The 23561-nt window shown below is 36.1% G+C and overlaps 1 protein-coding gene across 3 annotated transcripts in view; it reads left to right on the top strand.

Moving 5' to 3' along the window:
* Positions 1–23561, top strand: part of LRRIQ3 (leucine rich repeats and IQ motif containing 3) — a 240600-nt gene that overhangs the window by 35305 nt on the left and 181734 nt on the right. The gene's annotated exons all lie outside the window — the stretch shown is intronic.

Raw genomic sequence — 23561 nt, forward strand, 5'->3', positions numbered from 1 at the left:
AATTTGTATATCTCTAAAAAGTAATGATGATGATAAGCATCTTTTCATCTCCTTATTAACTATGCATATATCTTCTTTGGTCCAATGTCTATACAAATTTTTTGCCCATTTTTAAAGTGGGTGTTTGTCTCATTATTGATTTGTAACAGCAGATATCTGGGTATAAGTCCTCTATCAGATAGAAGAATTGCAAATATTTTCTCCTAGCCTATAGCTTGTCTTTTCATTTTCTTAATGGTCTTTTTTGAAGCAAAAAGTTTTGAGTTTTATGAAGTCCAATTTAGAATATTTTGTTTTATGGATCATGCTTTTGGTGTTATATCTAAGAACTCTGCCTAATTCAGGGCTAAAAAATTTTTCTTTTATGTTCTAAAATTTTAATAATTATATCTCTGAAATTTATATCTATTTTTGATCTTGAATGAATTTTTTTACATGGTGTGAAGTAAGAGTCTAAGTTCATTTTTTGCATGTGGATATTCAATTATACCAGCCCCATTCCCCCAGTGAATTGCCTTGATATTTTTTGTTAAAGATCAGTTGGCCATAAATGTAAGCATTTGTTTCTAGACTCTCAGTTATATTCCAGTGGTCTATATAGCTGTCCTTATGGCAGTACTACACAGTCTTGATTACTGTAGCTTTGTAGTTAAGTTTCAAAATAGGAAAGTGTGAGTTCTCCAACTTTGCTCTTCTTTTTCAATATTGCTTTGGCTATTCAGGGTTCCTTGCATTTACAAATGAATTTTAGGATCAGCTTGTCAGTTTCTACAATGATTCCTGCTGGGATAGTGATAAGTATTCCATTGAATTTACAGATCAATTTGTGGAGAATTACCATCATTATAATAGTATTCTTGTCCTTGAACATGAACTGTCATTTTATTTAAGTACTCTTTAATTCTCTCAGTTTTGTTGTTTTCAGTGTACAAGTCTTTCATTTAATTTTTTAAAATTTATTTCTATGCATTTTATTTATTTTTGTGATATTATGAATGGAATCATTTATTAATTTCATTTTGGATTGTTTTTTATTAGCATATAGAAATACAATTAAAATTTTATTTAATCTGATATTCTGCCACTTTGCTATTCTCATTTCTTAGTTTTAGAAGTTTTTGGTTGACTCAGAATATTTGTTTTTTAATTGAAAGTGGATCTGTTTTTTTTTTCCATATTTGAATGATTCCATTAGGAAATAGTTTATTTTTTTTCAATGTTTAATTCCAGGCATTTGATTATTATTTGGATTTTTAATGGAAGAGGATAAAATATTCAATTTCTAAATAGTTAATATGGTGACATTACATGTTCAAATCACCATTGTATGTTGACTTTTAAAATGTTGAAAGAAGTATTTGGGAAATTTGATATCTAGTTGGAGGTTACAAAATACTTAAATGGATAGACAAAAATAGAAGAAAACATGCTTCATGTCATATGAATATTAGAGCAAATAAGTCATGTAAGTATTCAAAATCAGTGGTTAATTCTGCAGGTGTTAGACAAGTCAGGTACATGATATAGAAAGTAAAGATGTATGTTTCAGAACAGTGCTTATAATATGTTGTAAGTATATATAATTCTACATATATAAACATTGAATATTGATGAAAAATCTAAAAGCATTTGAATATTAATCAAATCTGAAAGGATATATAAACAATAAACAGTGATTATATATGGGAAGGCTGGAGATTAGAAAGTTGAAAGACTTTTTATAGCTGCATATGATTCTTTAAAAATTATGAGTATATTAATGATTCTATAATAATAGTTTAAAAAATGTAGGGAAATATAAAACAAGGCAGTATTTAAGTATGGTATCTTAACCAGGGCTCTAAAGGAAGAATTTCATTTAGGTATTCTAGTTGTGTGGTATGGTGTAATCAAAGGTAGGAACAGACATGACCCTTTTAAGGACAATCAAAATGACTGAGTTTTGTATAAGGAATTAGTTGGAAATTAGAGACGGGGGGGAGTACTGAAAAGAATCTTGGATGATATACTAAGGAGTTTAGACTTCTTAATAAATGTTATGAAGATCTGTTGAAGTAGTTTGAGTAGGAAATTAAAAGACATTCTGTCATAGTTGGTGTCTATGAATAACTTGTTTTTATAAATAAAAAGTTTTTTTAAAAGAGATTAATCCAGATTTTACTAGCAGATTAATGGGGATTAAGAGACAGATGAGGGCAGAGAGACCAATTATTGTAGGCCAGAAATGATGTGATTAGGGTTGATACAGGAAGATAGCAGTGGCAAAGAATAAAGAAGACAGCATAAAGTAGAGGACAGACACTCTAGAAGCTATTGTGTCAGGCACTTCATGTATTTTATTCCTTCATTCCTTTACCAAATATGTCTTGAGCACCTAATATGTGAGAGGGATTATTTTGGATTCTGTGGTAAATAATACTGACAAAGGTCCTGCTCTCATGAACTCCAGTGGAAAGACATAGGGAATAAACTTGTAAGCAAAAAACAGTCAATCAGTCAACCATAGAATGTCAGATAGTGTTAATTTCTAAATAAAATAAAATGGTAACATAGGATGAAACGGGTAGAGATTTAGGCTAATACTTCAGCTAGGGTGGATGGGGAAGGACTTTCTGAAAAGTGTTTTATCTATTCATCATATCCTTTGATTTGGAAAGGTATTACTCTTATTTTATGGAAGAAAATTAAATATAGTGGGGTTTAGGAACTTATCTAAGACATCTAGACAGTCATGAAGGTGAGATTTCAGGTCTGTCTTGGGCTTAGTCCTACAATCAACATTACATTACAAAGGACCAGTACAAAGATTTGGCAAGATTTTTTTAAAAAATTGAATGCAATAGGAGAAGAATAAGTGAAGAAAGACTCCTCTGGCATTTTGAACTTTGGGAATCAGTAATCAGGGAAATAAATAACCTAGTTAACAGAAATGGTGGCATTTGAAGAGTTTTGGTAGAAAGTTAAGTTTGGTCATGTTTATTTGAGGCAGGATATTGATATTGAGATATCAGCCAGGCATTGGAAATGAAGAACTAAAATTCAGAAATAGTGTTCTAGGTCTAAGATGTAAATCCAATAGTCATTTGCTCGAGCTCATAGTTGAAGCCAAGCTGTCACACAAAAATGTAGGGATCAATAAAGTCTAAGAGCTAAGGGCAGAGCCTTAGAGTGCAGTCTCATTTTGTGCATAGAAAGCAGTGGAAATAATGAGGAAAACAGAGATTGATCCAATGACATAGGGGGAAAAACAAAGGCATGGTTTATTACCACTTAAGAGAAAAGAGTGATTTAAAATAGAATAATGTTTTTAAAGAGCCAATAAAAGGTAGCACTGATGCAAAACTATTTTGAACGTCTTTTTGATAGTGAAGAGGTTATTACATCTTTGGAATTTCACTAACTTGTAGGGGTATATATGAAATTGTAATGGTTAATACGTGATTGCCAAGTATAGAAACTTTTCTGAGAAAATTTTGGACAAAGGAAACATAATGTCTTAACTGTAGACAATAAGATTAATGGAAAGCCTTAAAAAAAAGTGACATGATACTATAATGTATTTTTAAGCTGAGGGAAATTAGTTTTAATTTTTTAAAAAGAGGTTAAAAAGGGAATAATTGAAGAAAAATGTTGTGGAGAAAGCATTAATATAATGCATCACAACTGGAGTAAGCCTGAAAAAGATATAGATACACCAAATTCCAGCAAAATTTTTATGAGTTGTAGAGATTTAAAGAAATCTATTTGAATAAAAGTTTTTCAGTTTACCTATAAATTTTTATTCATTATTTTTGAGAGAAGCAACGTTCTTTTGGTTATTCGTTGATTATTGAAAGATTTTATTTAATTTATAGCAGTATAAACAAACACTTGAGAAAGTAATAAATGACAACCTATGGGGATATTTATTTATTTAGTAGTGTTTGAAATACATTTTCAAAACATTTAGTTCCACTTATTGAGTATAAGAACATTATGAAAACTGAAAAATTATAATGAACCTCATAATAGTTCACACAATTTTTTCAGTAAGTATTATTCTTTTATCAGAAGGGCGTGGACGTAGAAATTTAAGAAGTCTATGTTCATTCTAAAAGAACGAATTAATGTGATTAAAACTTGTGCCTGTTCCCTGGTGGCGCAGTGGTTGAGAGTCCACCTGCCGATGCAGGGGACACGGGTTAGTGCCCCGGTCCGGGAAGATCCCATATGTCATGGAACGGCTGGGCCCATGAACCATGGCCGCTGAGCCTGCGTGTCTGGAGCCTGTGCTCCGCAACGGGAGAGGCCGCAACAGTGAGAAGCCCGCATACCGAAAAAAAAACAAAAACAAAAAACTTGTGCCCAGAAGAGGAGCTTCAAGATGGCGGAAGAGTAAGATGTGGAGATCACCTTCCTACCCACAAATACATTAGAAATACATCTACATGTGGAACAACTCCTACAGAACACCTGCTGAACGCTGGCAGAAGACCTCAGACCTCCGAAAAGGCAAGAAACTCCCCACGTACCTGGGTAGGGCAAAAGAAAAAAGAAAAAAACAGAGACAAAATAGGGACAGGGCCTGCACCAGTGGGAGGAAGCTGTGAAAGAGGAAAGGTTTCCACACACTAGGAAGCCCCTTTGCGGGCAGAGACTGCGGGTGGCTTCACAGCCGCGGAGGAGAGCGCAGCAACAGGGGTGCGGAGGGCAAAGCGGAGAGATTCCTGCACAGAGGATTGGTGCCGACCAGCATTCACCAGCCCAAGAGGCTTGTCTGCTCACCCGCCGGGATGGGTGGGGGCTGGGAGCTGACACTCAGGCTTCGGTCGGATCCCAGGGAGAGGACTGGGGTTGGCTGCATGAACACAGTCTGAAGGGGGCTAGTGCACCACAGCTAGCCGGGAGGGAGTCCAGGATAAAGTCTGGAGCTGCCGAAAAGACAAGAGACATTTTCTTGCCTCTTTGTTTCCTGGTATGGGAGGAGAGGGGATTAAGAGCACCGCTTAAAGGAGCTCCAGAGACGGGCGTGAGCTGCGGATATCAGCGTGGACCCCAGAGATGGGCATGAGATGCTAAGGCTGCTGCTGCAGCAAATAAGAAGCCTGTTTGCAAGTACAGGTCACTATCCACACCATCCCTCCCAGGAGCCTGTGCAGCCTGCCACTGCCAGGGTCCCGTGCTCCAGGGGCAGCTTCCCCTGGAGAACGCATGGCGTGCCTCAGGCTGGTGCAACGTCACGCCGGCCTCTGCCACCAGAAGCTCGCCCCGCACTCCATAACCCACCCTCTACCCAACCCGAGGGAGCCAGAGCCCCTGAAGCTGCTGCTTCTTTAACACCGTCCTGTCTGAGCGAAGAATAGATGCCCTCAGGCGACCTACACACAGAGGCAGATCCAAATCCAAAGCTGAACCCCAGGAGCTGTGCGAAGAAAGAAGAGAAAGGGAAATTTCTCCCAGCAGCCTCAGGAGCAGTGGATTAAATCTACACAATCAACCTGATGTACCCTGAATCTGTGGAATACCTGAGTAGACAACAAATCATCCCAAATTGAGGAGCTGGACTTTGAGAGCAACAATATATATATATTTTTCACTTTTTCTCCTTTTGTGAGTGTGTATGTGTATGCTTCTGTGTGTGATTTTGACTGTATAGCTTTGCTTTTACCATTTGTGCTCAGGTTCTGTCTGTCCAGTTTATTTTTTATTTATTTATTTAAAAAGTTTTAATAATTATTCCTTATTTTTTATTTTAATAACTTTATTTTACTTTATTTTATTTTTTTAATCTTCTTTCTTTCTTTCTTTCTCTCTTTTTCTTTCTTTCTTTCCTTCTTCTTTTCTCCCTTTTATTCTGAGCCGTGTGGAGGAGAGGCTGTTGGTGCTCCAGCCAGGCATCAGGGCTGTGCCACTGAGGTGGGAGATCCAAGTTCAGGACACTGATCCACAAGAGACCTCCCAGCTCCACGTAATATCAAATGGTGAAAATCTCCCAGAGATCTCCATCTCAATACCAAGACCCAGCTCCACTCAACGACGAACAAGTTACAGTGCTGGACACCCTATGCCAAACACCTAGGAACACAACCCCATCCACAGCACAGAGGCTGCCTAAAATCATGATAAGGCAACTGACACCCCAAAACACACCACCAGGCTTGGACATACCCACCAGAAAGACAAGATCCAGCCTCATCCACCAGAACACAGGCACTAATCCCCTCCACCAGGAAGCCTACACAACACACTGAACCAAACTTAGCCACTGGGGACAGACACCAAAAACAACACAAACTGCGAACCTGCAGTCTGCGAAAAAAAGACGCCAAACACAGTAAGCAAAATGAGAAGACAGAGAAACACACAGCAGATGAAGGAGCAAGGCAAAAACCCACCAGACCTAACAAATGAAGAGGAAATAGGTAGTCTATCTGAAAAAGAATTCAGAATAATGATAGTAAAGATGATCCAAAATCTTGGAAATAGAATGGAGAAAATAAAAGAAACGTTTAACAAGTACCTAGAAGAACAAAAGAGCAAACAAACACTGATGAACAAAACAATAAATGAAATTAAAAATTCTCTAGAAGGGATCAGTAGTAGAATAACTGAGGCAGAAAAACGGATAAGTGATCTGGAAGATAAAATAGTGGAAATAACTACTGCAGAGCAGAATAAAGAAAAAAGAATAAAAAGAATTGAGGACAGTCTCAGAGACCTCTGGGACAACATTAAACACACCAACATTCGAATTATAGGGGTCTCAGAAGAAGAAGAGAAAAATAAAGGGACTGAGAAAATATTTGAACAGATGATAATTGAAAACTTCCCTAATATGGGAAAGAAAATAGTTAATGAAGTCCAGGAAGTGCAGAGAGTCCCATACAGGATAAATCCAAGGAGAAACATACCAAGACACATATTAATCAAACTGTCAAAAATTAAAATCAAAGAAAAAATATTAAAAGCAGCAAGGAAAAAACAACAAGTAAAACATAAGGGAATCCCCATAAGGTTAACAGCTGATCTTTCAGCAGAGACTCGGCAAGCTAGAAGGGAGTGGCAGGGCATATTAAAAGTGAAGAAGGAGAAAAACCTTCAACCAAGATTACTCTACCCAGCAAGGATCTCATTCAGACTCGATGGAGAAATTAAAACCTTTACAGACAAGTAAAAGCTAAGAGAATTCAGCACCACCAAACCAGCTTTACAACAAATGCTAAAGGAACTTCTCCAGGCAGGAAACACAAGAGAAGGAAAAGACCTACAATAATAAACCAAATACAATTTAAGAAAATGGTAATTGGAACATACATATCGATAATTACCTTAAATGTAAATGGATTAAATGCTCCCACCAAAAGACACAGATTGGCTGAAACGATACAAACACAAGACCCATATATATGCTGTCTACAAGAGATCCACTTCAGCCCTAGGGACACATACAGACAGAAAGTGAGGGGATGGAAAAAGATATTCCATGCAAATGGAAATCAAAAGAAAGCTGGAGTATCAACTCTCATATCAGACAAAATAGACTTTAAAACAAAGACTATTATAAGAGACAAAGAAAGACACTACATAATGATCAAGGGGTCAATTCAAGAAGAAGATATAACAATTGGAAATATTTATGCACCCAGAATAGGAGCACCTCAATACATAAGGCAAATACTAACAGCGATAAAAGGGGAAATCGACAGTAATACATTCATAGTAGGGGACTTTAACACCCTACTTTCACCAATGGACAGGTCATCCGAAATGAAAATAAATAAGGAAACACAAGCTTTAAATGATACATTAAACAAGATGGACTTCATTGATATTTATAGGACATTCCATCCAAAAACAACAGAATACACATTCTTCTCAAGCGCTCATGGAACATTCTCCAGGATAGATCATATCTTGGGTCACAAATCAAGCCATGGTAAATTTAAGCAAATTGAAATCGTATCCTGTATCTTTTCTTACCACAATGCTATGAGACTAGATATCAATTTCAGGAAAAAAAATCTGTAAGAAATACAAACACATGGAGGCTAAACAACACACTACTTAATAACCAAGAAATCACTGAAGAAATCAAAGAGCAAATCAAAAAATACGTAGAAACAAATGACAATGAAAACACGACAGCCCAAAACCTATGGGATGCAGCAAAAGCAGTTCTAAGAGGGAAGTTTATAGCAATAAATCCTACCTTAAGAAACAAGAAACCTCTCAAATAAACTACCTAACCTTACACCTAAAGCAATTAGAGAAGAAGAACAAAACAACCCCAAAGGTAGCAGAAGGAAAGAAATCATAAAGATCAGATCAGAAATAAATGAAAAAGAAATGAAGGAAATAACAGCAAAGATCAATAAAACTAAAAGCTGGTTCTTTGAGAAGATAAAAAAATGGATAAACCATTAGCCAGACTCAACAAGAAAAAAAGGGAGAAGACTCAAATCAATAAAATTAGAAATGAAAAAGGAGAAGTAACAACTGACACTGCAGAAATACAAAGGATCATGAGAGATTACGACAAGCAATTGTATGCCAATAAAGTGGACAACCTGGAAGAAATGGACAAATTCTTAGAAATGCACAACCTTCTGAGACTGAACCAGGAAGAAGTAGAAAATATGAACAGATGAATCAGAAGCACTGAAATTGAAACTGTGATTAAAAATCTTCCAACAAACAAAAGCCCAGGACCAGATGGCTGCACAGGCGAATTCTATCAAACATTTAGAGGAGAGCTAACACCTATCCTTCTCGAACTCTTCCAAAATATAGCAGAGGGAGGAACACTCCCAAACTCATTCTACGAGGCCACCATCAATCTGATACCAAAACCAAAGATATCACAAAGAAAGAAAACTACAGGCCAATATCATTGATGAACATAGATGCATAACTCCTCAACAAAATACTAGGAAACAGCATCCAACACCAAATTAAAAGGATCATACACTATAATCAATGGGGTTTATCCCAGGAATGCAAGCATTCTTCAATATACGCAAATCAATCAGTGTGATAAAGCATATTAACCAATTGCAGGAGAAAAACCATGTGATCTTCTCAATAGATGCAGAAAAAAAAACTTTTGACAAAATTCAACACCCACTTATGATAAAAACACTCCAGAAAATAGGTGTAGAAGGAATTTACCTCAACATAATAAAGGCCATATATGAGAAACCCACAGCTAACATTGTTCTTAATGGTGAAAAACTGAAACCATTTCCTCTAAGATCTGGAACAAGACAAGGTTGCCCACTCTCACCACTATTATTCAACATAGTTTTGAAAGTTTTAGCCACAGCAATCAGAGAAGAAAAAGAAATAGAAGGATTCCAAATCGGAAAAGAATAAGTAAAGCTGTCACTGTTTGCAGGTGAGATTATACTATACATAGAGAATCCTAAAGATGCTACCAGAAAATTATTAGAGCTAATCAATGAATTTGGTAAAGTAGCAGGATACAAAATTAATGCACAGAAATCTTTTGCATTCCTATACACTAATGATGAAATATCTGAAAGAGAAATTAAGGAAACACTCCCATTTACCACTGCAACAAAAAGAATAAAATACCTGGGAATAAATCTACCTAAGGAGACAAAAGACCTGTATGTAGAAAATTATAAGACACTGATGAAAGAAATTAAAGATGTTACAAACAGATGGAGAGATATACCATGTTCTTGGATTGGAAGAATCAACGTTTTGAGAATGACTCTACTACCCAAAGCAATCTACAGATTCAATGCAATCCCTATCAAACTACCACTGGCATTTTTCACAGAACTAGAGCAAAAAATTTTACAATTTGTATGGAAACACAAAAGACCCCGAATAGCCAATGCAATCTTGAGAAAGAAAAACGGTGCTGGAGGAATCAGGCTCCCTGACTTTAGACTATACTACAAAGCTACAGTAATCAAGACAGTATGGTACTGGCACAGGAACAGAAATATAGGTCAATGGAACAGGATAGAAACCCCAGAGATAAACCCACGCACATATGGTCACCTTATCTTTGATAAAGGAGGCAAGACTGTACAGTGGAGAAATGACAGCCTCTTCAATAAGTGCTGCTGGGAAAACTGGACAGCTACATGTAAAAGAATGAAATTAGAACACTCCCTAACACCATACACAAAAATAAGCTCAAAATGGACTAAAGACCTAAATGTAAGGCCAGACACCATCAAACTCTTAGAGGGAAACATAGGCAGAGCACTCTATGAGATAAATCACAGCAAGATTCTCTTTGACCCACCTCCTAGGGAAATGAAAATAAAAACAAAAATAAATAAATGGGACCTAATGAAACTTCAAAGCTTTTGCACAGCAAGGTAACCCATAAACAAGATGAGAAGACAACTCTGAGAATGGGAGAAAATATTTGCAGATGAAGCAGCTGATAAAGGATGAATCTCCAAAATTTACAAACAGCTCATGCAGCTCAATATCAAAAAAACAAACAACCCAATCCAAAAATGGGCAGAAGACCTAAATAGACATTTTCCAAAGAAGATATACAGATTGCCAACAGACACATGAAAGAATGCTCAGCATCATTAATTGTTAGAGAAATGCAACTCAAAACTACAATGAGATAACTTCTCACAGCAGTCAGAATGGTCATCATCAAAAAATCTACAAACAATAAATGCTGGAGAGGGTGTGGAGAAAAGGGAACCCTCTTGCACTGTTGGTTGGAATGTAAATTGATGCAGCCACTATGGAGAACAGTATGGGTGTTCCTTAAAAAACTACAAATAGAACTACCACACAACCCAGCAATCCCACTACTGGGCATATACCCTGAGAAAACCATAAATTAAAAAGAGTCATGTACCAAAATGTTCATTGCAGCTCTATTTACAATAGCTAGAACATGGAAACAACCTAAATGCCCATCAACCGATGAAAGAATAATTAAGATGTGATACATATATACAATGGAATATTACTGAGCCATAAAAAGGAATGAAACTGAGTTATTTGTTGTGAGGCGGATGGACCTAGAGACTGTCATACAGAGTGAAGTAAGTGAGAAAGAGAAAAACAAATACCCTATGCTAACACATACATATGGAATCTAAAAAAAAAAAAAAAAGCTCATGAGGAACCTTGGGGCAAGACGGGAATAAAGATGCAGACCTACTCGAAAATGAACTGTAGGATACGGGGAGGGGAAAGGGTAAGCTGGGACAAAGTGAGAGAGTGGCATGGACATATATACGCTACCAAACGTAAAACAGATAGCTAGTGCGAAGCAGCCACATAGCACGTGGAGATCAGCTCAGTGCTTTGTGACCACCTAGAGGGGTGGGATAGGGAGGGTGGGAGGGATGGAGATGCAAGAGGGAAGAGACATGGGGATATATGCATATGTATAACTGATTCACTTTGTTGTTAAGCAGAAACTAACACACCATTGTAAAGCAGTTATACTCCGATAAAGATGTTAAAAACAAACAAACAAAAAACTTGTGCCCTATAACACAATGAAGCTGTCTAGAAGGAACCTGTTTATTCTTAACTGTGACATGTAATTTATAGACTTTGGTTTTTTGGTGTCTAGTTGGAAATTACTTATATCTTGAAGAAATGGGAAAACACAAGTACTTCTTCACTATATGAAACCAAAGTAGCTAGAAATTTGAAGTGCTTTTTAATCTAAAAATCTAAAAACATATAGTAGGGGATATATAGTTGTAATTTTAAGATAGGAGTGATCTGGGCAAGGAATCAGTGCTATCAATTGGCATTGTTTTTTGATTGCATGTAATAGAAAGCAAGCTAAATGGATTTTATTTTTGTTGTGAAACAAAGAATTTAGAGGTAGGCAATCCTTCTGTGTAGCTTCTCAAGGAAGTTGTGAAGGACCAAGCTTTATTCTAGCTTCCTGCTATGTATCTTTAACAAATGAACATTTTCCCTCATAGGAAGTGAGCTTTTTCATGTCCAGGCATGTGCTTACATCAGGCGGAAGGGGATTGTTAGGAACACAAAGCACATGTTAGCTAAGTCTACCTTTCTGTATTAGGAAAAGAGTAGCTCCTCTAGGTATTCCACCTGAAAGACTTCTACCACCAGAACTAGATCACATGGCTAGCATGAGAGAAGAGAATCTTCTATGATGAGTATTTTTACTTGGGCATATTTAATTCTTAAACAAAACCAATGTTCTATTTTTGTTGTTTTGTTTTATTTTTTAAATTTTATTGAAGTGTAGCTGATTTCCAATGTCATGTCAGTTTCAGGTATACAGTACAGCGATACAGTTATAGATACTGTATACAGTATGTATTTATATATATGTATAAATGTATATTCTTTTTCAGATTCTTTTCCCTTATTTCAAAATGTTGATTATAGTTCTCTGTGCTATACAGTAGGTCATTGTTGGTTATCTTTTCTATACATAGAAGTGAGTATATGTTAATCCCAACCTCCGATCCTCCCTCTTTCCCCACTGGTAACCATAAGTTTGTTTTCTTTATCTGTGTTTCATTTTCTTTGTTTTCTTTTTGTATTTGTTTTGTAAATAAGTTCATTTTTTTTATTTTTTAAGATTGCACACATAAGCAGTGTATTTGTCTTTCTGTGTCTTACTCTGTCTGGGTTACTTTACTTACTTAGTATGATAACTTGTAGGTCCATTCATGTTGCTACAAATGGCATGATTTCATTCTTTTTTTATGGCTGAGTAATATTCTATTGTATGCATGCATATATATATATACACACACACACACATACATACACACACCATATCTTATTCACTCATCTGTCAATGGAAATTTAGGTTGCTTCCATGTCTTGGCTGTTGAAAATAATCCTGCAGTGAACATTGGGGTGCATGTACCTTTTCAAATTATGGTTTTCTCCAGATATATGTCCAGGAGTGGGATTGCAGGAGCATCTGGTAGCTCTATTTTTAGTGGTTTAAGGAACCTCTATATTGTTCTCCATAGTGGCTGTATCAATTTATATTTCCATCAACAGTGTAGGAGGGTTCCTTTTCCTCCACACCAACTCCAGCATTTACTATTTGTAGACACTTTGATGATGGCCCTTCTGACCACAGTGAGATGATACCTCATTGTAGTTTTGATCTGCATTTCTTTAATAATTAGTGATGTTGGGCATTTTTTCATGTGCCTGTTGGCCATCTGTATGTCTTCTTGGGAGAAATGTCTATTTAGGTCTTCTGCACATTTTTTGATTGGGTTGTTTGGTTTTTTTTTTGATATTAAGGTATATGAGCTGTTTGTATATTTTGGAGATTAATCCCTTGTCGGTCACATCATTTTCAAATATTTTCTCCCATTCTGTAGGTTGTCTTTTCATTTTGTTTATGGTTTCCTATGCTGTGCACAAGCTCTTAAGTTTAATTAGGTCCCTTTTGTTTATTTTTGTTTTTATCTCCATTACTCTAGGAGATGTATCTAAAAAGATATTGCTGCGATTTATGTCAAAGAATATTCTGCCTGTGTTTTCTTCTAGGAGTTCTTTGGTTTTACACATACCTTTTTGATCCATTCTGAGTTGATTTTTGTATATGGTGTTAGAGAATATTCTAATTTCATTCTTTTACATGTAGCTGTCCAGTTTTCCCAGCATCACTTATAGAAGAGACTATCTTTTTTCCATTGTATATTCTTGCCTTCTTTGTTGTAGATTAATTGACCATAGGTGCTTGGGTTTACTTTTGGGCTTTCTATCTTGTTCCATTGATCTATATGTCTATTTTTGTGCCTGTACCATACTGTTTTGATTACTGTAACTTTGTAGTAGAGTTTGAGGCCACGGAGCCTGATTCCTCCAGCTCTGCTCTTCTTTCTCAAGATTGTTTTGGCTATTCAGGGTCTTTTGTGTTTCCATACAAATTTTTAAAATTTTCATTAAAATTCTATGAAAAATACCTTTGGTAATTTAATAGGGATTACATAGAATCTGTAGATTGCCTTGGGTAGTATAGTTATTTCAGCAGTATTGATTCTTCCAATCCTAGGACATGGTATATGTTTCCATCTGTCTGTGCTGTTTTCATTTTCTTTCATCAGCGTAGTATAGTTTTGGGAGTACATGTCTTTTGCTTCTTTAGGTAGGTTTATTCCTAGGTATTTTATTCTTTTTGATGCAGTGGTGAATGGGATTCTTTCCTTGATTTCTCTTTCTGATCTTTCATTGTTAGTGTAAAGAAATGCAACAGATTTCTGTGTATTAATTTTGTATCCTGCCTGCAACTTTGTCAGATTCATAGATGAGCTCTAGTAGTTTTCTGATAGCATCTTTAGGATTTTCTATGTATAGTGTCATTTCATCTTTAAAGAGTGACAGTTTTACTTCTTCTTTTCCAGTTTGGTTTCCTTTTATATCTTTTTCATCTGTGATAGCCTTGGCTAGGACTTCCAAAGCTATGTTGAATAAAGTTGGGAAGAATGAGCATCCTTGTCTTGTTCCTGATATTAAAGGAAATGCTGTCAGCTTTTCCCTGTTGAATATGATATTAGCTGTGGGTTTGTCATATATGGCATTTATTATGTTCAGGCATGTTCTCTTTTTGCCCACATTCTGGAGAGTTTTTATAATAAATGGATGTTGAATTTTGTCAGAAGTTTTTTTTATTGAGATTATCATATGGTTTTTATTCTTCAATTTGTTAATGTGGTGTATCACACTTATTGATTTGTGGATATTGAAAAATCCTTGCATCCCTGGGATAAATCCCACTTGATCATGGTGTAAGGTTCTTTTAATATATTGTTGGCTTCTGTTTGCTAGTATTTTGTTGAGGATTTTTGCTTCTATTTTCATCAGTGATAATTGTCCTGTAATTTTCTTTTTTTGTGATATCTTTGTCTGTTTTGGGTATCAGGGTGATGGTGGCCTCTTAGAATGAATTTGGAAGTGTTCCTTTCTCTGCAATATTTTGCAATAGTTTGGGAAGAATAGATATTAACTCTTCTCTAAATGTTTGCTGGAATTCATCTGTGAAGTCATCTGGTCCTGGACTTTGGTTTGTTGGGAGTTTTCCAATCACAGATTCAGTTTTAGTACTTGTAATTGGTCTGTTCATATATTTTATTTCTTCCTGGTTCAGTCTTGGGAGATTGTGCCTTTCTAAGAATTTGTCCATTTCTTCTAATCCATTTTATTGGCATATAATTGCTTGTAGTAGTCTCTTATGATCCTTTGCATTTCTGTGGTGTTGGTTTTAACTTTTCCTTTTTCATTTCTGATTTTATTGATTTGGGCTCTGTCGCTTTTTTTCTTGGTGAGTCTGGTGAAAGGTTTATCAATTCTTTTTTATCTTTTGAACGAACTAGCTTTTAGTTTTTTTGATCTTTTCTATTTTTTTTAACATCTTTATTGGAGTATAATTGCTTTACAATGGTATGTTAGTTTCAGCTTCACAACAAAATGGATCAGTTATATATATACATATGTTCCCATATCTCTTCCTGCTTGCGTCTCCCTCCCTCCCACCCTCCCTATCCCACCCCTCCAGGCGGTCACAAAGCACCGAGCTGATCTCCCTGTGCTATGCGGCTGCTTCCCACTAGCTATCTACTTTACGTTTGGTAGAGTATACATGTCCATGCCTCTCTCTCGCTTTGTCACAGTTTTCCCTTCCCCCTCCCCATATCCTCAAGTCCATTCTCCAGTAAGTCTGTGTCTTTATTCCTGTTTTACCCCTAGGTTCTTCATGACATATTTTTTTCTTAAATTCCATATATATGTGTTAGCATAAGGTATTTGTCTCTCTCTTTCTGACTTACTTCACTCTGTATGACAGACTCTAGGTCTATCCACCTCATTACAAATAGCTCAATTTCATTTCTTTTTATGGCTGAGTAATATACCATTGTATATATGTGCCACATCTTCTTAATCCATTCATCCGATGATGGACACTTAGGTTGTTTCTGTCTCCGGGCTATTGTAAATAGAGCTGCAATGAACATTTTGGTACATGATTCTTTTTGAATTATGGTTTTCTCAGGGTATATGCCCAGTAGTGGGATTGCTGGGTCATATGGTAGTTCTATTTGTAGTCTTTTAAGGAACCTCCATACTGTTCTCCACAGTGGCTGTATCAATTTACATTCCCACCAACAGTGTAAGAGGGTTCCCTTTTCTCCACACCCTCTGAAGCATTCATTGTGTCTAGATTTTTTGATGATGGCCATTTTGACTGGTGTGAGATGATATCTCATTGTAGTTTTGATTTGCATTTCTCTAATGATTAGTGATGTTGAGCATTCTTTCATGTGTCTGTTGGCAATCTGTATATCTTCTTTGGATAAATGTCTATTTAGGTCTTCTGTGCATTTTTGGATTGGGTTGTTTGTTTTTTTGTTACTAAGCTGCATGAGCTGCTTAAATTTTGGATATTAATCCTTTGTCAGTTGCTTCATTTGCAAATATTTTCTCCCATTCTGAGGGTTGTCTTTTGGTCTTGTTTATGGTTTCCTTTGCTGTGCAAAAGCTTTGAAGTTTCATTAGGTCCCATTTGTTTATTTTTGTTTTTATTTCCATTTCTCTAGGAGGTGGGTCAAAAAGGATCTTGCTGTGATTTATGTCATAGAGTGTTCTTACTATGTTTTCCTCTAAGAGTTTGATAGTGTCTGGCCTTACATTTAGGTCTTTAATACATTTTGAGCTTATTTTTGTGTATGGTGTTAGGGAGTGATCTAATCTCATACTTTTACATGTAGCTGTCCAGTTTTCCCAGCACCACTTATTGAAGAGGCTGTCCTTTCTCCACTGTACATTCCTGCCTCCTTTATCAAAGATAAGGTGAGCATATGTCCGTGGGTTTATCTCTGGGCTTTCAACCCTGTTCCATTGATCTATATTTCTGTTTTTGTGACAGTACCATACTGTCCTGATTACTGTAGCTTTGTAGTATAGTCTGAAGTCAGGAAGCCTGATTCCTCCAGCTCCGTTTTTCATTCTCAAGATTGCTTTTGCTATTCGGGGTCTTTTGTGTTTCCATACAAATTGTGAAATTTTTTGTTCTAGTTCTGTGAAAAATGCCAGTGGTAGTTTGATAGGTATTGCATTGAATCTGTAGATTGCTTTGGGTAGTAGAGTCATTTTCACAATGTTGATTCTTCCAATCCAAGAACATGGTATACCTCTCCATCTATTTGTATCATCTTTAATTTCTTTCATCAGTGTCTTATAATTTTCTGCATACAGGTCTTTTGTCTCCTTAGGTAGGTTTATTCCTAGATATTTTATTCTTTTTTGTTGCAGTGGTAAATGGGAGTGTTTTCTTGATTTCACTTTCAGATTTTTCATCCTTAGTGTATAGGAATGCCAGAGATTTCTGTGCATTAGTTTTGTATCCTGCTACTTTACCAAATTCATTGATTAGCTCTAGTAGTTTTCTGGTAGCATCTTTAGGATTCTCTATGTATAGTATCATGTCATCTGCAAATAGTGCCAGCTTTACTTCTTCTTTTCCGATTTGGATTCCTTTTATTTCCTTTTCTTCTCTGATTGCTGTGGCTAAAACGTCCAAAACTATGTTGAATAAGAGTGGTGAGAGTGGGCAGCCTTGTCTTTTTCCTGATCTTAGTGGAAATGCTTTCAGTTTTTCACCATTGAGGACAATGTTGGCTGTGGGTTTGTCATATATGGCCTTTATTATGTTGAGGAAAGTTCCCTCTATGCCTACTTCCTGCAGGGTTTTTATTATAAATGGGTGTTGAATTTTGTTAAAAGCTTTCTCTGCATCTATTGAGATGATCATATGGTTTTCTCCTTCAGTTTGTTAATATGGTGTATCACGTTGACTGATTTGTGTATATTGAAGTATCCTTGTATTCCTGGAATAAACTCCACTTGATCATGGTGTATGATCCATTTAATGTGCTGTTGGATTCTGTCTACTACTATTTTGTTGAGGATTTTTGCATCTATGTTCATCAGTGATATTGGCCTGTAGTTTTCTTCGTGACATCCTTGTCTGGTTTTGGTATCATGGTGCTGGTGGCCTCGTAGAATGAGTTGGGGAGTGTTCCTCCCTCTGCTATATTTTGGAAGAGTTTGAGAAGAATAGGTGTTAGCTCTTCTCTAAATGTTTGTTAGAATTCGCCTGTGAAGCCATGTGGTCCTGGGCTTTTGTTTGTTGGAAGATTTTAAATCACAGTTTCAATTTCATTGCTTGTGATTGGTCTGTTCATATTTTCTATTTCTTCCTGATTCAGTCTTGGCAGTTTGTGCATTTCTAAGAATTTGTCCATTTCTTCCAGATTGTCCATTTTATTGGCATAGAGTTGCTTGTAGTAATCTCTCATGATATTTTTTATTTCTGCAGTGTCCGTTGTTACTTCTTTTTCATTTCTAATTCTATTTATTTGAGTCTTCTCTCTTTTTTTCTTGATGAGTCTGGCTAATGGTTTATCTATTTTGTTTACCTTCTCAAAGAACCAGCTTTTAGTTTTATTTATCTTTGCTGTTGTTTCCTTCATTTCTTTTTCATTTATTTCTGATCTGATTTTTATGCTTTCTTTCCTTCTACTTATTTTGGGTTTTGTTGGTTCTTCTTTCTCTACTTGCTTTAGGTGTAACATTAGGTTGTTTATTTGAGATTTTTCTTATTACCTGATATGCAATTGTATTGCTATAAACTTCTTTCCTTCCACAGATTTTGAATTGTCATGTTTTCATTTTCATTTGTCTATGGGTATTTTTTGATTTCCTGTTGGATTTCTTCAGTGATTCATTGTTTGTTTAGTAGCATATCGTTTAGCCTTCACTTTTGTATGGGTTTTTTTTCTCATAGTTGATTTCTAATTTCACTTTTCTTAAATTTACTGAGGCTTGCTTTGTGGCTCAGCATGTGATCTATCTTGGAGAATGTTCCATTGTTCCATGTACACTTGAGAAGGATGTGTATTCTGCTGCTTTCTCCTTTTATGTTTTGTTAATATTTGCCTTATATATTGATGTGCTCCTATGTTGGATGCATATATATTTACAATTGTTATATCTTCTTCTTGGATTCATCCCTTGATCATTATGTAGTGTCCTTTTTTGTGTGTTGTAACAGTCCTTATTTTAAAGTCTATTTTGTCTGATATGAATATTGCTACACCAGCTTTCTTTTTATTTCCATTTGTGTGGAATACCTTTTTCCATCCTGGCACTTTCAGTCTGTATGTGTCTCTAGATCTAAAGTGGGTTTCTTGTGGACAGCATATATGTGGATCTTGTTTTGTATCCATTCAGCCAGTCTTTGTCTTTTGGTTGGAGCATTTAAACCATTTATATTTAAGGTAATTATTGATATGTATGTTCTTATTTCCATTTTGTTAATTGTTTTGGATTTGCTTTTGTAGGCCTTCTTTTTCCCTTTCCTTCCTCTTTTGTTCTCTTCTTGTGATTTGATGACTACCTTTAGTGTTTTGTTTGGATTCCTTTTTCTTTTTTGTGTGTATATCTATTATAGATTTTTGGTTTGCAGTTACCATGAAGTTTTGGTATAGCAGTCTATATATTGTTTTAAGTTGCTGATCTTTTAATTGCAAATGTATTTTAAATATCCTGCATTTGTACTCTCCTCCTCCCATGCCTACTGGTTTTGATATCATATATATGTGTGGATGATTTCCTGCCTTTAGTGTATGTTTGCCTTTACCATGAGATTTCCCATGTCGTAATTTTCTTCTTTCTAGTTGTGCCCTTTTATTTTCCACTTAGAGAAGTTTCTTTAGCATTTGTTTTAAAGCTGGTTTGGTGGTGCTGAATTCTTTTAGCTTTTGCTTCTCTGTAAAGCTTTTGATTTATCTGTCAAATCTGAATGAAAGCCTTGCTGGGTAGACTATTCTTGGTTGTAGGTTTTTCCCTTTCATCACTTTAAATGTATCATGCCACTTGCTTCTGGCCTGCAGTGTTTCTACTGAAAAATCAGCTGATAGTCTTATGGAGCGTCCCTTGTATGTTATTTGTTGCTTTTGCCTTGTTGCTTTTAAGATTTTCTCTTTGCCTTTAATTTTTTGTCAGTTTAATTACTGTGGGTCTTGGTGTCTTCCTACTTGGTTTAATCCTGTATGGGGCTCTATGTACTTCCTGGATTTAGGTGACTGTTTCCTTTCCCATGGTAGGGAAGTTTTTAGCTATTATGTCTTCAAATATTTTCTCAAGCCCTTTCTCTTCTCCTTCTAGGTCTTCTATAATGTGAATGTTGGTGTGTTTAATGTTATCACTTTTTTTTTCTTTTTTCTGTGCCATGGCAGTGATTTCCACCGTTCTGTCTTCCAGCTCACTTATCTGTTCCTCTGCCTCATTTATTGATTCCTTCTGTGTACTTTTCATTTCAGTTATTCATTTGTTCACCTTTGTTTGTTTGTTTTTTATGTATTCTAGCTCTTTGTTAAACATTTCTCATATATTCTCAGTTTGTGCCTCCATTCTTTTCCATAGTTCTTGGATCATCTTTATGATCATTACTCTGAAATCTTTCTCAGGTATATTGCCTGTCTCCACTTCACTTAGCTGTATTTTTGCTGTTTTTTCTTGCTTAGTCTGGACCATATTCCTTTGCTACCTCATTTTGTTTAAATTTCTAATTGTATTTTTATTTATGTAGTAGGTTATTTATGTTTCTCAACCTTGGAGAAGTGTCCCTCTGGAGGGGATGTCCTAGCAGTACACTCCCTTCTTGTCACCCAAGGGCCAGGGACCAGTTGGTCCTGTGGTAGATTCTGATCTGTTTGCGGACTCAGTTCCACAGGCTGTGGGATTGTAGTTTTCTTCCTTCTGGTGTCTGCCCTCTCCTGTATGAGTATGGTCTAGAGCCATGTGCAGGCTTCCTAGCAGGAGGGGCCCATGCCTGCTGACTGGTGTATGAGTCTGGGTCTTGGCCCTCTGGTGGGCAGCACCATGTAAAGGAGCATGTCTAGAGGTGGCTGTGGGCTCAGGAAGTCTTTAGGTAGCCTGTCTATTGATGGGTGGGGCTGTGTTCCCACCCCATTGGTTGTTTGGCCTGAAGCGTCTCCACACGGGAGCCTATAGGCTGTTTGGTGAGGCTGGCTGTTTGTGTGAATGATTCAAGCAAAATATCTGTCTCCAGCAAGAGTTCATGCAGATGCACACTTCTCAATATGTCCACCCCAGCTTTTATGACCCCAGAGAGAGCCACAGCTGCCCCCCATCATCCCATGAGACCCTCCAAGACAAGCAGGTAGGTCTGTCCCAGGCTCCTATGGAGTCATGGCTTTTGCCCTAGGTGCTGGTGCACATAAGATCTTGTGTGCCCCCTCCAAGGGTAGAGTCTCTGTTTCCCCTAGTCCTGTGGAGCCCCTGCAGTCAAGCCCTGCTGGCCTTCAAAGGCAAATTCTCTTGGGGCTCCTCCTCCTGATGCCAGGCCTGTAGTCTGGGGAGCCTGACGTGTGGGAGAACTTCTGCAATATAATTATTCTCCAGTTTGTAGGTGCCACGCAGGTGGTATGAGATGTGATTATATCGCAAGTGCACCCCACCTACCATCTCTTTTTGGTTTCTCCTTTATATCATTGGATGTAGAATATCTTTTTTTGGTAGGTTCCAGACTTTTTTATTGATAGTTGTCCAGCAGTTAGTTGTAATTTTGGTGTGCTTATGAGTGGAGGTGAGCTCAGTGTCCTTTTACTCTACCATCTTGTCCCAGGACCATCAATATTCTATTAATAAGGAGGAAAGGAATATAGATTCTTAGAAGGCAGTTAATACTTTCTGTCACATGGTGAAAAAATTGAAAACGCGGTACAGGATTGATATTCCAAGGTAGAGATATTTAGCTCAAACACTTAATGTCTCTTTATGCTTAATTCCAATGTAAATTTCAAAAGAAAACTAAAACTGCATATATAGACATATAGTATATATAATTACCAAATTAATATTTTTAAATGAATTCATGCTTGACTTAATAGAGTAATATAGATTACATAATATTTGTAAATATTTAAAATGGTTTTGCTTTCCAAAAAAAAAGATAAAAGAGAAAATACAGTCAATATGAAATACAAAAACATTGTAAGACAACATATCAAAAGTAATACTATAGGTGTAAAAACTATATATTTACATTTATGAATGTGATATACATATAAGTAAATGTACATCAATTATAATTTTATTATAAATAAATGTAAAAATCAAAATCAAGATGTTTATTAGCAATATCATGTCCAAAACCAAAGTAATGCAGTAAAAGTAAAATGCTAAGCAAATATATATTAATTGGAATAAAGCAAAAGACTTAACATTAATCTTAATGTAGGATTCAGTACACAAAACGTTAAGTGGAATAAATAGGAACTGTTTCAGTTGATATAAAAAATGACAGCTACAATAAAGTTATTTTTGTTTGGGCATTAATGTACAAAATTGTATTATACAAAATATATAACAGAAATATTTTTGGAAATGTAAGACTAGATAGATAAAAAATAGTATAGGGCCAACATAACATATTTATCTTAATAAATTATCGTATTCAAAGATAATCATACTGGGCTTCCCTGGTGGCGCAGGGGTTGAGAGTCTGCCTGCCGATGCAGGAGATACGGGTTCGTGCCCTGGTCCGGGAAGATCCCACATGCCGTGGAGCGACTGGGCCCGTGAGCCATGGCCGCTGAGCCTGCGCGTCTGGAGCCTGTGCTCTGCGATGGGAGAGGCCACAACAGTGAGAGGCCCGTGTAACGCAAAAAAAAAAAAAAAAAAAAAAAAAGATAATCATACTGTCATGGGGATGAAATGTACAGCATGGGAAATATAGTCAGTAATAATATAATATCTTTGTGTAGTGACAGATGATAACTTGACTAATTGTTATGATCATTTTGTAATGTATAGAAATAATTGAATCACTACATGTGTACCAGGAATTAATATAGTGTTGTAGGTCAGTTATACTTCAGAAAACAAACAAACTCATAGAAAAAGAGATAGATTTGTGGTTACCAGAGGCAGGGGGCTTGGGGGAGAGGGAATTGGATGAAGGTGGTCACAGTGTACAAACTTCCATTTATAAGATAAATAAGTACTAGGAATTCAATGTACAACATGATTAATATAATTAACACTGCTTTATGTTATACATGTTATAAAAGTTGAGAGTAAATCCTAAGAATTCTCATCACAAGGGAAAATATTTTTTTCTTTTTCTTTTATTTTGAATCTATATGAAATGATGAATGTTCACAAACCTAATTTTGGTAGTCATTTTATGATGTACATAAGTCAAATAATTGTGCTGTACACGTTAAACTTATGCAGTGCTATATGTCAATTATATCTCAATAAAACTGGAGGAAAAAAAATAAGGGTACAGGATTTCACGTCTGGGAAGACAGAGTAGATGTTTCTCTTGTAAAGTACTGCTCAATTCCCTGGACATTATATACATTATATAATTACTATTTATTATATAAGGTATTATATAATGTTATATATTATAGAAATTCCTTGGACATTATATACAGAACAAACATAAAAAGACTATGAGTAATGAAGAGCAGAAACTTGTTCGTTAAACAAATGAACCTGAGGAATGAAAATGATAG

The sequence above is a fragment of the Orcinus orca genome, chromosome 1, assembly GCF_937001465.1.
Source record: "Orcinus orca chromosome 1, mOrcOrc1.1, whole genome shotgun sequence".
NCBI classification, from domain to species: domain Eukaryota; kingdom Metazoa; phylum Chordata; class Mammalia; order Artiodactyla; family Delphinidae; genus Orcinus; species Orcinus orca.